Below are 15,894 nucleotides of genomic sequence, written 5' to 3' on the forward strand. Positions count from 1 at the left end.
GGTCATTTAAAAGCACACCAAAAATTCCCATTTTAAATTAAAAAAGCACAGTGGAGTTTGACTTTTGCTGTGTCTTTTGCCATGATTCCTCACTAGAGCTTTATATGGTGTTTGTGGTTATGCTACTTTATTATTCCCATGCCTTGCTTCTTCCTTCTAGGCATTAAAACCAGCAAAGCTAAGCAGCACAAATTTTAGGTGTTAGAACTTGTTGACATACCCTTTGCAAACAGCAAATGCGTTCTTGGGTAATTCACAAACAGGAAAACGAGACAAGGTCAGTGATTTTAGTTATTGTGGCTTGACCCATCTTACTGAGCCTACAGTTTGCTCCTGAGCTCTCGGGGCCAGAGTCCTTCCACACACCGGTGTTTGGGATTTGCAGATGGAGCACGGATCAAGGGCTTTTCCATCACAAGACCTTCCAGACTCACCTTGCAGGCTGGCTGGCTGATTTTCAGTGAACTGATGAATGGGTTAGGGCACTGAGTCTCAAACTGAGCACAAGGACCAGAGCTCTCCTTTTAATTTTTCAGGCTACATCAGCACTACAGAGATGTTCAGAAGAGAAATCTACTGCGGCACAAGGTCTCTTTGGGGTAGTGGAGGGAAGCCCCCAGCCACAGTAGCAGAAGGACGTAAAGACATTAGCTGTACAGGAGCATGGAGTTTGCCATGGAGAGTCCCCACATGGATCTGAAAATAGTCCAGATGTGAGTCAGCTCTCAGAAACCAGTCCAGCCATAAAAATGGACATTCACATGGCTCAGAAAAGCAAGAGAGGCAAGCAATCTGTCTCGGCTGCTGTGAGGTCCCCAGGCTCCTTCTGCAAACAAAGCAAAGCACAGAGGGAATAAACCCTGCAAAGTGGCAGTGATTTTGTACTGTTCACCCTGCTCTGGTGCACAGAAGAGCACCGAACTTCCCCCAGCCCACACAACCCGTGGCTTTTGTCCATCTGCCCAAAGGATCTCTCCCCTGCAACACTGCAGCCCTCGCAGTAACAGCACTGGCTTCTGCTTCTTTGTCCTGTCATTATGGAGAAGAAAACCAGGGACAAACACCAGATAATACTGTCCGACAGCTATAGGGATATTAACAGTGTGGCTTATGTAGAGTGGAAAGGGCCAGGGAAACCTGATGCTCGTAGACCCCCTCAGGGAGCCAAGTCACACACATACACACTTGATAAGGAACGTAATTGCAGTGGGCTTCTTTTCCCTTCCCAGAAGTGCCAGTTTCCTCTGGGTGCTTGTCCCCTACTGGAGGTATGAGAGGTTTGGTCCAGAACAATTTATTTCTCATGCATGAGTGAGTATCTAACTGCTCATCTTCAGTCTGACTGGTGAGAGCCTGTGTAACTTGGCAATCTTCCTTCTCCATTTGTAGATCTGATGGATGACTGCTCTCCATGAGTGCCTCTGCCATAGACATGAATGCCACCAAAACAGGCAGCACTCTGCAGTGAGAAACGTCTGTGGGAGACAATCTATATAAGAGTCAAAAGGTATTTTCCCCAACTTCTTCTGTAAGGATGATGCAAACAGCATATCCCATCAAAACGCTGGTTTGATTTCCTTTAGTTTCTTTCCTTTGTTTTTACTGATCAAGCGAAAAAACAACCCCGTTTCTCTTTCCCAAAACCTCCAAGCTAAAATTCATTTCAGATCCCCTCCATGAGCTGGCTGGATAGAAGATCCTTCCTAAGGATGCTCCGCATATTCATTACATCGCTCTCACTCCTCTAAGATAATGAATCATATACGCCAGGACTTGCCTGAACTTGAAAGTTATCACTGATGAAGGTAAGGCGCAAATGTAAAGTGCCGTTGCTGTTTCTTAAGAGCAGCTCAAGAGTTGAGTGAAGCAGGAACAATGCACTCTGGTTTTGCAATAATGGCATCCACACGGGGTGTTAATAAGGGACAGGCAATTGGAAACCACTCCGCGCAGAGGCGTGACGTAGGTGAACCAGCCACACTCGCTCGAACCTCTCCCAGAGGGCTCCAGCTGCTCTTGTGACAGCGGGAGAGCGTTTCAGGCAAGTGCTGCTGAAGGTCCTATGGATGATTTCAGTGAATACTGTACATGTTGAAGCCTGTGCTGTGGTTTAAAATAGGTGACTAGCAGTTACCTTAAACCACTAGTATTTGTCGAGCTATCTGCTTTGCTAAAGGATGGCTAAGAATAAAGGCTGGTGTGTTTGCCTGTTGAGCAGTCAAGCAAATTAAAAGGCGTTTGACAAAATGTTCCAGCTGCAAATGAAAGCCCAGAGCTAGATGAGACTTGTCCACAAGAGCCTGTGGCTGGTGACATTATTGCTGCTCGACCAAGTTGTTGTTAGGCAACAAAGCTATGAAGGAACATTTAGTGGGTTGCAAAGGCTTTTTTCTCGTCTTTCACTTTTGCAAATTTTATTGAGTGATGCTACCCTTCTTTAGTAATTTTCCCTGCTCAGTAGAGGTACTTGACAAGCCATCTGGGAGGATCTATCATTGCATAACCTCATACTCGACTGGCAAAGCAGTTGAACTCTTCTGACTTGTGCCTGCCCCCTTTGTGCAGCCGAGGACACCAGGCGTTCCTCAGGCATCCTTCAGCAAAATACCCCTAGAGAAAAAAAACCAAACCAAAACACAAAAAGCTCAGAATCTGGCCTTCCTCTATATTTTTCATGCTCTTAACCTAACCCAAAACACTTTAAAACAAATACTTACTAGCCTGTTAAAGAAAGGTATGAGGAAATTAGGTCTCTGACCTCCAATTTATATGCAGGAGTGGGAAAACACCCTATCCTTGCCATGAATAAGGTGCCTCTGGGAACTATTCACACTTTCAGGACATCTCTGGACACTTTGTTCCTTTTAGGCCATTGTAGGTATCTACAGAGACAACTACAGACACTTCCTGGTCAGTGCCCAGAGAAAAGCAGGTGCTTCCAGAGGGCTGGTCTCTGTGCTTGAGGGGGACACGCAGGCTTGTCCCACCCGGACCTGTGTCAGCTGGACATGGGTCCGTGAGTGCCCATGTGCTGGCTCCTGAGGTGTGGGGGGGCGAGTTTCTTCCCCGTGTGCTGTGGGGTGGGATCCAGCATGGGGGCTGCTGTTGGGGGCAGCTGGCTGAAGGTAATTGTGTGAGGGTTGCTCCTGCCCTCTGGCTCACAAGATGCCCCACTGCATCTTTCCCCCGGGCTCAGCCTGTCTGGGGGACCTGAGCATCCAAAAGAGGGTACAGAAGGGGGGCTTCAGAAGCAGACTGCCAGAACAGTTTTGGGGTGTGGGGTGACAAGTACAGGGAGAACAGGAAGATAAACTTCTTGAGGAATAATTTGCAGCCCTGCATCTGAAACTTGCTTGGGGACCTGTATTATCTAGCATTGCCCCATCAGCTGATTGCAGGGCAGATTCAGAACAAGCCCCTCCGCCTGCTGAAGAGCCGTGTCAGAAATCATCTGGCAATGCAAGTGAAAAAAATGTTACCTAAGGCAGTCTGGCTAAGTCTGGGAACAAAACCTAGCTCCAGAGAACACAAGTGCATACAACCAAGCCTGCATTTCAGGGACGAGAGGTGAAGGTGGTGGAATACAGCACAAAACAAACCCAAAATGGCCTGAGACTATTTTCACAATTTTCTTTTCTACATGATCATTAATACCTTTCTTTCTTTCAAAGATAACTTTCCCATCAATCCAGCTCTGAGGCAGTTAAAACATGGGACTAAAAGCGACAGCAGACCCATATCTGCACAGCAGGTGAAGAACAAGGCATTTCATTGGTGTCTGGAAGTCTCTAACTCAAGCTTTGCTTAAGCTTGAAGATCAACAGCCACAGTTCCAACTGATAACACTGAGAACCGAGAGGATCTGGTACTTTTGAAAATGCAGCCCAGAGGGACTCAGAATTTCCATCAGTGCCACAAACCCAAGGAAACTTCCTGATGGTTGCGTTTTCTATTTGGAGTTTCACTGACCTGGAAAATAATACATGGAATATATATTCTGTGTATTCCTCAGACAGCTTCCACATGGCCATGGCCATTATCAAACACAATACTCCCAGCTGCAATCAGTGTATTCTTTTTCTCTAAATTTGTCTTCCAGAGCTATATTTCTCTGAAGATATAATGTGACTTGGAACTCTACTTTTATGATCATAAAAAATTTTATTCGCACTGTACTCTTTAACAGGTGCATCCAGAGACTAAGCCCATTTTAGGAACGTGTTAGAGGAAAAGAGCTAAAATGAGTTGCCAAAGCTGCGTCTGACCTTTAAATACATACTTAAAGCTCTGTCTCAGGACTCCACAGTCCCAAGAACTTCTTTTCTTTGGTGCCAAATGCAAAGTGTGTGCAGGCCAGTTTTGACCCCAGCTCCTCCAAGCAAGGTGTGCAGTCCAGATGCTAAAACCAAGTGCTCTTTACACAGAAAGTTGTGATGCAGCCCTGCATGTCACCAAGCAGCTTTCCTGTACACTGAGTGGAAATACTCAGGGTAAGTCTCTTCCTCTTAACGGTGTTTCCTCCTACATCTTTACCTTCTGAAGCAGCTTCTGTAAATAAAGCGAGATGCAAAAGTTTGCCTGTCATAGTGTAAAAACACTAGAGCTCCGCTGCCTTATAATCTGCTCCCTTTGCTGGGACTCCATCAGGTCTCCAGAATGTGCTCCCAGGTGACACTGTCTCTAGTCTAGGGTTTGACTTTTGGAGGTCTCAGCTGACCACAGTTATGGTTGGTGAGGGAAATATAGTTTGTAAAGCTGCTGGGGAAAGGCGTGCTGCTAAAAAGCCTTGGGAGGGAAGGGAGGCCAGTAGAGGACATGGTAGATCTGACTGAGAGGACTTTTCTGCCCAAGCCAGGAACTGAGAGACACCAACCACCTGCCCTCTTCATTAGAGATATTTCTCTGACCTGGTAGAGAACGGGTGCCACCAGGCAAGAAGGGACAGAGCCTGAGGGAGGCTGTGCTTGTATGGCTGATACCTAAAGTGATACCATACCAGATTTTTTTCCAGTGCCTCCCTCGGCACATGAGAGATTGGAGTATTTGCTAACATTGCATAAACACAGGGAAGCTCTCCACACTTACCAGAGGAGAAATGTTTCACAGTCAGTCCTGGCACAGGTCAGACTGCCCAGCAGGATCCGTATCTCTGCTACTCTATCTTCTGCCATAAGCCAGCAGCAGCCAGTGGCTGACAAACCTCTGGAGGAGGCACCTGCAAGGCACATCTCTGAGCATGCCAGCTGCCTGCTTCTCCTGCCTGGGCATCAGCCTGGGGATGCCAGCCCAAAGAGTGGACAATGGTTTTCACTTGTCACCAACTAGCATAAGGTGCCCCAAGAAACAAAACAAGCTTAGACAGCCTTTAGTCCAAGTGTCAGCAAGATCAGTCACTGGCTTCCTTGCAACTGCCCCTGCCCTGCATAGCTGTATCTAAGGTTGTGTTAACTCTGAAGCATAATTTTGGCAAGTTTGAATGGCAGTACTGCTAACTGTTTCAGTGCTGATTGTTTTATGTACTTAGCAGGCTGTATGCAGATGTCCAGCACAGCTTCATGTCTTGGGACTTCCTCCATCTCTCTGATCCCAAAGTAACATATTACAGTGCAAGAACAACCTCATGTATTTGTTTGGAAGTCTTTGCCCCATTAAGACTTCAGAAAAGCTGACCCCTCCTGCTTTTATATGGATTAGCAAACTTTTTCATAAATTCAGTGGTGGTAATGATTGATGACCAAAACACATTGTTTATTTAATTGTAAGTATACATTCTGCAAAAAGGAAGTATTTTAAAAGAACAAGTATTTCCTATAGCTGTTCATTTTTCACACTGGAATTCTAGAAAGTCACAGAAGAGGGTTGGAGAGGCCTACAGGAGATCTTGATGTCCAAGTCTGCTCATTTCACTCCTGACAGACGTTCAGCCGACCTGTTCATAGTCACCTCTAAAGCTGGAGGTGGAAAATTCAGGTTGGGTTTCAGAGAAAGATCCCTTTGACAGTGGAGAAACTGCAATGCTGACAGAGGCTGAGGAGGTATGGAATCACCCTCACCGGTGATTTTTAACTCATTAGACATAAGCCATGTTTCTGATGGCTGCCTGGATGCCTGTCGTGGAGACACTGGTTGGGACTTGTGGGCAGTGAGTGTCTTGACATAAGGAGGCTGAATATTTTTTGTTCAGATGTGTTTGTTTCAAGGGCTGTAGGTCCTCTTCTAGGTTACTCACCTTGTTGTTAAGGTTGAGTCCTCTGAACACTTCAGTGCAAATTACCTTTTCTTGTTGTCTTGGGTTTTTTTCTTCCAAGACAGCATCTCTTGCAGGCCTCTTGGTCTTTGCTCCAAAGAAGCTGGAACACAAGGGTTTATGCAAAAGTGTACAAGCAGCAGTTTGCATAATAACTATCCACTATCACGGTACCTCATCACTCACTGGGCATCCAGCTCAGGCCCCACTGCTACGATCTGGTGTATAGAGTATATACATTTGTACCAAGTGATGAAGGTGGTCACTCAGTCAAAGGGCTTGTTTTGGCAGATGAGCTAAAAGAGCAAGACAGAGTGAAGTCAGTGCTCATTGCCGCATGGACACTCCAGCCCAGATGCAGCCATGGCTCTGTCACAGGACACAAAACCCTGCTGCACCATGTGCTGCTAGCAGCAGAGGGAAGCACAGCAATTGGCTGGGAGGTAATAATTCCCTTCAGGTTAAATTAAATTTATGTTGGTTTAATTTAAGACAGTTGGGAACAGTTTTCAAGCTAAAATAATAAAAGCCACTCCTAAAGTGAAATAATAGATGGCAATAATATTGACATATGGCAATAATAATAAAGATGTACTGTCCACAAAAGGTTTTCTATTAATAAAATTGAACCAAAACAAGTTTCTGTGTGGACTATAACCCAGCGGCCAATGGGCCTTAGGTATCTTTGAGAAGAAGGATCACTGACCTCAAGCTCTGCTGGGACAGAGCAGGAATTCCATGGCCCAGATGATTTTTTATTTTGGGCTTTAACACAGAGAAAGTTGAGGCAGGTTGACAAGCACAAAACACATGCTTTATTCACCAGTTTTGTAGCTGATAGCATACATCAAGTTTAACGTTACAAGGAAAATTGTACCCAGTGGCCAGCCAAGAAAAGTTGCAGTTGGGAGTTTTGAGGTGAACATCCTCTCCTGAGTGTCTGCTCCAGTGCGGCAGAGGATCACAGTCATATCAACAACCACCCTCTATAATTTTCCCCTGGTAAAATTATACCCTTCATTAAAACCTGCTCAAGTTGCCTTTCAGTGATCTTTGTCTGATGACAACACTGGCACAGACTGGATTATGGGTAATTAGGTGCAAATGTTGCACGGTTGTTGGCTGCTAAGCCTTGTACACATCTGTAACTAGGTAACACTTATATATTAAAATTACTATTATTTACTCATTATCTGTCATATTCGTTCTCTTATGGAGTCACCAGTCTAGAAGGCACCAAGTGGACAAGGTGTGGGAATCTCAGTACAGACTACGGATTGTAACTCAACAGCAGCGTGATGAGAAGGTAGAGAAGAGGACAGAAGGATGACTGAGGAGTAGGAAGCAAACCCTTACTCAGGGAATACCATGTAACTAATGCACCAGTGCAAGGCCATGAGGAGAAAAGCATTGAGATACCAGGCACAAGGGGCTGCAACAGCATCCTCAGGGTATGTTAAGTGAAAGGCTACAAGCAAAAAAGCCCTTTAAAAAAGCAAATGGAAGGCCTTTAGCAATAGGCAAGTATAAGCGCTTAAGCGCTGTGCGACATTTGGATAAGACAATCCCCTCTAAGCCTCATGAAAATGGCATAGTAACAGGGAGTGGGGTTTTGAGCATACCATGCACTCTGGGCACACCCCGAGTTTCAATCTATCCCATGCATTTGGCACACAGCAATTAATGGAAAAGTCTGAGCTTTTATTTCCAAGTTTCATTGTGTGTACGATCTACCGTAGGTGGGGACGATTAAAGAGTAAGGAACACCTAAATCTAGAAAGAGCAAAGCAGAGCTCAAGAGCTGAATGTCAGTAATCGTATCAGGTGTAAAAATACAATTAGTGACATTATAATTACTGAAATTAAATATAAATTTATATGAGTATGCCATATAATAGTTTTGACAGCCTCAAACGTTGTATGATACCAAATAAAAACAGGATGACAGCTCCCTAATTTGTGAAGAAGTAGTACTGGAATCATTAAAGCTCACTTAAAGGATTTTCTTCCATAAAGTAAAAGGATAGGAAAGGGTTTAGTGCACAGAGGATAAGTGCTTATAAATGCCCAGTAAAACCATGCACACATCTGCAGCTATTAAAACACACAGCAGCTTTTCTAAAATACAAATGTGGTACATGGAGTAAAAAACCATGCAGCAGCACCGTGGAAAAGTTTGATTCTGAAGGAGAGAGAGCAGTACGGTGACCATTCCCGCTAGGATAGGACCCACCTCCCTTCAGATCCTGCAAGCACGCAGGTTGCACACTAGTGTGTCTGTGTCTTCCTCTAGTCAGCAGAGAGAAATGGGTACCACCGGCCACAATCCTTGCCCTATAAATATCCGCTTAGGATACCTGGTGGTGAGATGAGTCCAGGTGATTTCTTTCCTCTATTAATTTTCACAAGAGATCTTGCCATCTCCTGGATAATAATTTCTCCAGCATGCCTCTCCAAGGTCAGCCCTCTAAGTGTGCAAGAGCTCTGCAGCCACAAGGCAGTGATTTTTTTTCTCTTCAGAACAGCTTCACTTTCCTCTCCCACCTTCCCTCCTTCTTCACGGTGTTTAGGTCCTTTTTGCTAGCAGGATGACATTCCCCCCCCCCCCCCCCCCCGTTGCTAGGCTGGTAGCCTAGTTTCCCAAGGAAAGGAAGCTTATGAGATCACACTGTCTGCGCAAGTGCCAGTCAGTCCCTGCTAAATAATTTTTTGAGCCTGTGAGCTGAGTTTGATGAAACTTGACAGAGGATGGAAGTCTTAAAGGTTTGAGCTGCCTACAAGTGTGGTGAACGTAGGCGGGCAGAGCAGAAAAACCCTGGGAGTGCATCCACTGCAGAAACACAACTGTATTACTAGACAACAGAGAGTCCACATAGGAGACGGTCATTATCACTGAACACCACGGGAGATACAATTTCACAGATTCAGCAGCTCGCAAGACAACATGATTAGTAGGAGCGTGAGCAAAATGTTCTTCTCCCCTTCTTCTAGAGCGCAAGGCTTCCAGCTACAGAGCAGCAGGGGGAGAGCTCAGAAACGGCAGGCTGGCAGAGTGAATTTCGAGCTAATTGCTGCTCCTTCTCACGACAGTACTCATGCGGAACTCTGCTCGACTTCCCTGTGACTCCAGTACCCCCATTTGCATGATCTAGTTCACACAGAGGACGAGATTGGGAACTTCAGACAGCAGACTAACAGGAGCGGAGCAAGTCCTAAATTGCCATGAGCTGGCACAGCTCCGCCGCAGTTGGTGACGCTGCCTTATAATGGCCATCACTTCTGAGCGCAGCTCCATGATTAAGTGTCCAGCTCGCTTTTCTTTGCATTTGTCTATATTACAGTTACCAGCAGCAATTCATTCAACGTGAGCATGAGTCGGAGCATCAGCTAAAGACCAGCAAAAGCTGTGCCTGGTGCGTAGGCTGGCTCTCACTTATTCCTGCTGTGGCTTTTCCTAGAAGTCAGCCACCTCAGGACTGCCTGACTAGTCAGCCTGAACAAACTCCTCACAGTTCCTCGTTAACACTAGCAATGGAGAAAACCAAGGTATTCACACAAGGTGGGATTCAAAGAGAAGGTGAAATCACTCAGCTTACAGAAAAAAAACCCAAACTAACCACCACTGACATTAAAATGGAGACAGGGGAGTTGTGCAGCTTTGAGTGTTCAGTGAAATATTGATGAAATATTTTTTGAAATACCTCTGCAAGAAGGACAGATATGGCTACTTGCCCTCGACAGCCTAACCAAGGGCACAGACCAAAATTCACAGCCCGAAATGCCTGCAGTGCAGCATCTGCATGAGGTTGGTGTGCTACAACATTCCTTAAAACAAGGCTTCTTCGGAGGGAGACGGGAACAGCAACTCTCGTGTGCCCAGGACTGAACGTTTTCTCCTACACAGCACATCTGTGAAGCCACGGGGAAGCACCCCTTTACCTATCATTTGTTGTTGTCATTTCAATCCAGATGTTTTTCTTCTGATGAAAGCTAAAAGATAAAATAAGATCGTTCAAATTAATAATGCCTACCTCCTCATGTAGCATTTTTCACCCGGCAAAGATCTCAGAGTGCCACTCCCATTTAATAGACAGTAGAAGTAAGGGTGAGGGAGATCAAATGAAATATCTTGGCAACAGAACAAAACCAAGTCTTGCACCACAGGTCTAGTAAAAGGGACAAGGGCACCTATTAAGTCTCAATAAAAAGCAAAGCTGTAGGACAATTTTCTGACATATTGGATCCTTAAACAAGGCGTCGCAAAAACTAATGTGACCAATGCTCCATGGTAACAAAATATGTTCTGGATTTTTCACCTGACAACATAATTTAGGGATTTCTTGAAATACAAGAAATTAAATGGGACAGTGGCTTTACAGAATCATTCCTTTGTAAAGGTGGCTCGTGCCCAGAGGACTGGAAAATTGCAAGTGCCCCAAAGGAGCACAGGAATGGATAAGACCTCTTTCACTACCCAGTCAAAATAAATGCGTTAAAAGGAGCATAAACACCAAACTATCAATTTACTGCAAAACTTCTCCTTCTTAAGATACTACTAGAAATTCTGACAAAGAGAGACACTGTACTAGATACACATTTTGACTCTTGAAAAGGTGCGTTTGCCAGAATTAGACCATGTACTTAGCCAGTCCTGAGGTAAGTTTACTGGTAGTGTATGCAGCAAAATAAGTGGTTTAAAGAGAGATAAACCTGATTAAAACAATTCCTATCGATATCAGAGAGTATTCTTCTTATGTTTTCTTCCTTTTTTTTTTTTCAGTTTGGTTGGCTGGGGTTTGGGGTACCCTGCCTTAGGGAGCACCAGTTGAATATCCAGTTGTTTCCACAGTGTTATAAAAATTGGTGGTATTAAAGTGGTATTAAAGGATGCACTGCTCATCAGCTCTTGAATCTGCTACTTCACAGCAAAAAAGATGCCCTGCAGATTTCATCTTTGATACTTGGGAGATTTAGTAAGTTTTTCACAGTCCTTAATAAAGTGATATCATAGGCAACAAACCTGGAGGTGTGAAGTATGATGCACACAGAAGCCCTTCATATTTTGGTGGCATGAACCTGGAGCTCATATTTGGATAGCATCCCTGGCAGAGGCAAAACTAAGCATTCAAAATCCTTACCTAGGCAGAATGCATATTGATTTCGGGATAATTTTTCCCAGAGAAGGGCTGCGTAAAGAAGGTCAGGACTAGTTGTTTCACTGCTGTAGCGCTGCTGTTCCTCTTGCTGAGGAGAATTCCAGCACCTGTGGGCATGGATTTCTGCTGGTGAATACCAGCACTCAGGTGAACTGATGGTCAGCCTCACCTTGACCTTCAGCAGGCTGTTGCCATCTTTCCTTCATATCGGCTTTGGAGATAGACAAACACAAATGAACAAACGAAATAAAACAAGCAATAAAAACTGAAAAGCTAGGGCAGAGGCCACAGGCTGGGGTTCTGATCATTTGAATACTTTAAACCTATTTTTGCTGTACCTCCTGAAAGGCAGAGCCTAGGCCAGCACAGCCTGCCCACCCACTGGCAAACCCTTAGCTCAGGAGTGTGGGGCTTTGAGTGAAATCCCCTAACCGAGACCCGCCGTGGGGATTTGTGGGGAAAGGCACAGCCAATAACTCACCAACAGCAGTGCTGTGTCTCTCGCATCACCTCCAGATTTTCTTCTCGCAGGTGGAACTGGGCAGCAGAAAATCCTTAGCCCAGAGCAAATGTAAGCCCCTTGCTGTACCACCACTTCAATGGGCCTTGGGTTGAAACTGTCCCTCACCAGAGACAGCAGCCAGCTGGAAGTGTATTTGCCAACAGCACCATCGATCAGGCTGCCTGTAGCCTAAAGCAACTCTTTAGGACAGCTAAAATTGCATCTGATTTTGTAACAGACTCCTCTGCAGTCCCTGTCACTTTGTCTGTCCCCCTCCATCCCCACAAAAAAAAAACCACAAAACAACACCCAAATCTGCTCCTTCGCCTTGTGATGAAGAATGAAGTGGCTCTGAAAAATAACCTTATTTCCCATTTCCTCCTGCGAGTCCTGCTAGCCACCTCCTGCACCTGCCTCTCTGCAGCAGCCCGTAAGCAGGATCTGCAGCTAAAGCAGAGGGAAAAGCTGGAGGGGGAAGGGGAAAGCAGAGAGGCTGCCTACCTAGAAAGCCAGGGCTATTCCTGCTGCCCACCCTGGAAGCACTACCTCTGCAGCAGGCGGGAGTAACAGAGGGAGAATCTGGCTCTCTGGATTTAACAAGCTCACTTTCCTTTAATTGGGGCCCTCAGGCAGTGCTGTAGTGCACCTAATGGCACTAATCGTTAATGAATCAGCCCCGATGAATAGGAAGGCTGAACTAGCCTCTGTCTCCTTGGGTTGTCAGCCCTTCATGGAGCCTACTGGATTTCACTGGTCAGGAAAGCAAACGCATGGGTTTAAACAAGGCCCTGGAAAGGACGAGGGCTGGGACAGTCACCGACACATTTGTGCCTAGATTGTGCAAACCAGCCAGGGACCAACAGCATCTCACTGCTGCTTCTGAGACATAGACATAGTCACTGGGAAGTCCTGTGGGATATGGGTACCGCACCTTACTTTTACACCATCCCTCCGTAAGGACCAACCTGCTTGCCCTCACTGCCACGCAGGTTTTTCTGCAGGTTCTTGTGTCCTGGCTCAAGCTTTTGCTCCCAGCACAGGCCCGCTCCATCTCCCTCTTACAGCCTTTGAACAGGAACAGATGGGAAAGGGACTTTTTTTTTTTTTCCCCCTTTAAAGCAAAAAAAACGGCCGCCACCCCCCCGCCCAGCGCTGGCGCGGTCCCGCCGCGTCGGAGGGCAGCCCGAGGGGGAGCGGGGCGCAGCCCCCCGGCAGGCCGGAGCCGGGGGGTGCAGGGGGGCCGCTGGCAGAGAGCGGCGGCTGCCGAGCGCGGCTCCCCCCGCGCTGGCGGGGAGGACGGAGCCGGCGCTGCGCGGCCCTCGGGGACTGCGGGGCCGCGGTTGCTCAGTCGGAGCTGGGGACTGGAATTAGGGCAGGCAGAGCCGCAATGGCTGCAAACCCCCCCACCCCCGAGCAGCCAGACAGCTAGAAAGGCACTGGCTTCTCTTTTGTTTCAGCTCGGGGGTTTTTTTCCCGTTGATCTGTGTTTATGCATGATTGTTCTTTGTCCCCTTGTGTGTGTGTATTCTTTTATTTAGTGATAATTTTACTGTGGCTACTGTCAATGCTTAAATGCTCTTCTGTTGCATTTTTCCCCCTCCCCACCTCCCCAGCTCACGTTTGCCCAGGAGTTAAGGGATGCTCAGAGGCTTGAACCTCTCCAGCTTTTGCTACAACAGCCGGTGCCTGGGGCAGGGGGACCAGCCTGGCAAGCGACACCTCGGCCTCCCCCCGCAGCCCCCTCCTGCCAGCCCTCCCAAAGCCCGCAGGTGCCAGTCGACATGAGGCAAAACGACTGCGCTCCGTCCCTTGCCGGGACCGCGGGCACAGCTCGTGTTCTCTTGGCCACAAAACAAAGCAAGACAGAGCAGCCACCCCCTGGGTTAAAAGCACCCGACCACTGCACTCAGGCTTCGGAAATACCCCTGAAAGGAGCAGAAAGGGGAACAACCGGTGCTTTGCGCATTGAGGGGCTCTTAAAAAAGCGAACAGAGAGGGGGAGTCTGTTGGCTGATCGTGTTCCCCGAAAAAAACTGGCGAGCTGCCGGCGGGGAGAGCTTCTGTTGCCAGCCGCCCGAGGGAGCCGAGCCGGCGGGAGCGGGGTTCGCCCGTGCGGGAAATCCCGGGGGTGCCATGCAGGGGGTTGAGCAGCAAAGGCCTCCTTGCGCCCCGGCTCGTCCTGGGGGGGGCCGGTAACCGGCTTGTGCCCCGGGGATGCGCGGCCGATAATTGGGAGCCCGAAAGGGGAGACCCCCTGGACGCGTCCGGGGGGGGCGGGAGGGGAGGGGGGGGAAGGGGCCCGGACACGGCCCCCGGTCCCCTCCCGACCCACTCGGCTGTTTTTCCCCGGTTTGCCACCGTTTCATCATTCCCCTCAACTGAGGGCTAATTGGGGGATGTGCTAATTACGGAGAGATTACCATTAGCAATTCAACCTCACGCGAAGATAACTCGAGTCCACTAATGAGCTGGAAATCGCCCCCTTATTACGGACCTTCAGCTTTCTGTCGAGGGGCGAGGAAAAGGGAAGGGGGGGGGGGGGGGGGAGCTCTCTCCTCCCATCGTCTTCCGACGGACGGGCCCCGTCCGGCAGCCAGAAGGTGGGGGGGTCGAAGCGGGAGCACCCCCGGCCGCCTGCCGGTGCCGAGCGAGGGGTGCCGGCAGCAAGCGGGACCGGCGCCCGGGCACCCCGAGGCCAAGAGGGCTGCTTGCCGCCGGCCACAGGTCGCCGCGGCCCGGTGGCGGGGCGAGCAGGCTGCGGAGCCCCTGGCACCCCAGCAAGGGCTCGCTCTCTCCCCTCTCTCCTCGGCAGCTGGCATTTCGTGCTAGAGGAAGTCATAAGAGCAGCGCCTGACCTCATGAATACAGAGATGTGCACAGAAAAATCAATTTAGGTCTAGATCCTCTGTGGGGAGGGAAAATAACCCGAACCATTTAAACAAAGCTCTGCTCTCCAGGGTTTTCCTTTTTCTTCGGTGGTGGTGGGGATTGAGTCCAGAGGGAGGGCAAAGGAAAACGAAATGCAAGCAGACCTGTGCCTGCCGAAGAGAGGCTGAGCTCTGCAAAGCCGCCCCCCCCCCCCCCCCCCCCCCAAATACACGCATAATGTATTTTATCATTAAAAAATCAACATTGCTTCCAGTGGTAAAGGCGCCTGGCTCCAGTTCCTGAGCGCATTCGTTGCTGGGATTCAATCCGTTTGGGAAATGCAGATTGGCTTGCGACCCACTGTTTGATTTATGAACTGTTACATTTGCTATTGCTTACACATTACATTGCGGACCTTGGGAAGGAAAGGGAGCAGGAAGAGGGGGCGAGGGAGAGAGACACCCTACCACCCTACCCGTTGGCAAAGGAGGGCTACTGCACAGGCAACGGCTCCCCACCGGAATAAATCACCTCAAACCAATTCGCGGCCCCTACCTCCCCATCACCCACGCACCCACCCACCCCCGGTCGCCAGCTGGGCTCTCGCCTTATAAGTAAAAAGGACGTGTTTACTCTTTGATGTGTATTTCTTTATAAAGGCATCAGGCGCCTATAAATAGCTGAGGTTAGAGCAGCTTCTGCTGCAAAATCAATACCCCGTCCCCCCCTTCCCCTTGCTCCTTCGGCTGAGCTGCCTTATTAATTATGAAAGGGCTCCTCTGCGCCCCGGCGCTTGGCTCCGCAGCCTCCTCCTTAATGGTGGTTGCTGCTCGCCCTCCGCCGAGGTTCCGCGCCGCACCGCGCCCGCGGGCCCGCCGCGCCGCCCGCCCCCGCGCTGTGCTGCGCCGGGTCCCCTTCGCCGGCCCTGGGGAGCGGGGGTGCTGCGGGGTGGGGGGTTGGGAGGAGGAGGAGGGTGGGAGGATTTATAGCGTATTTTTAAGAAATAAATTAAAAGGCGGGGGGGGGGGGGGGGGGGGGGGGGGAAGGAAGGCTCCGACTAAGCAATTCTGCCGCCCTGTCCTTGTTTGAACTGAAATTGCCATGTTCATCCAGGGAGCGGT

The sequence above is a fragment of the Falco peregrinus genome, chromosome 3, assembly GCF_023634155.1.
Source record: "Falco peregrinus isolate bFalPer1 chromosome 3, bFalPer1.pri, whole genome shotgun sequence".
NCBI lineage: Eukaryota > Metazoa > Chordata > Aves > Falconiformes > Falconidae > Falco > Falco peregrinus.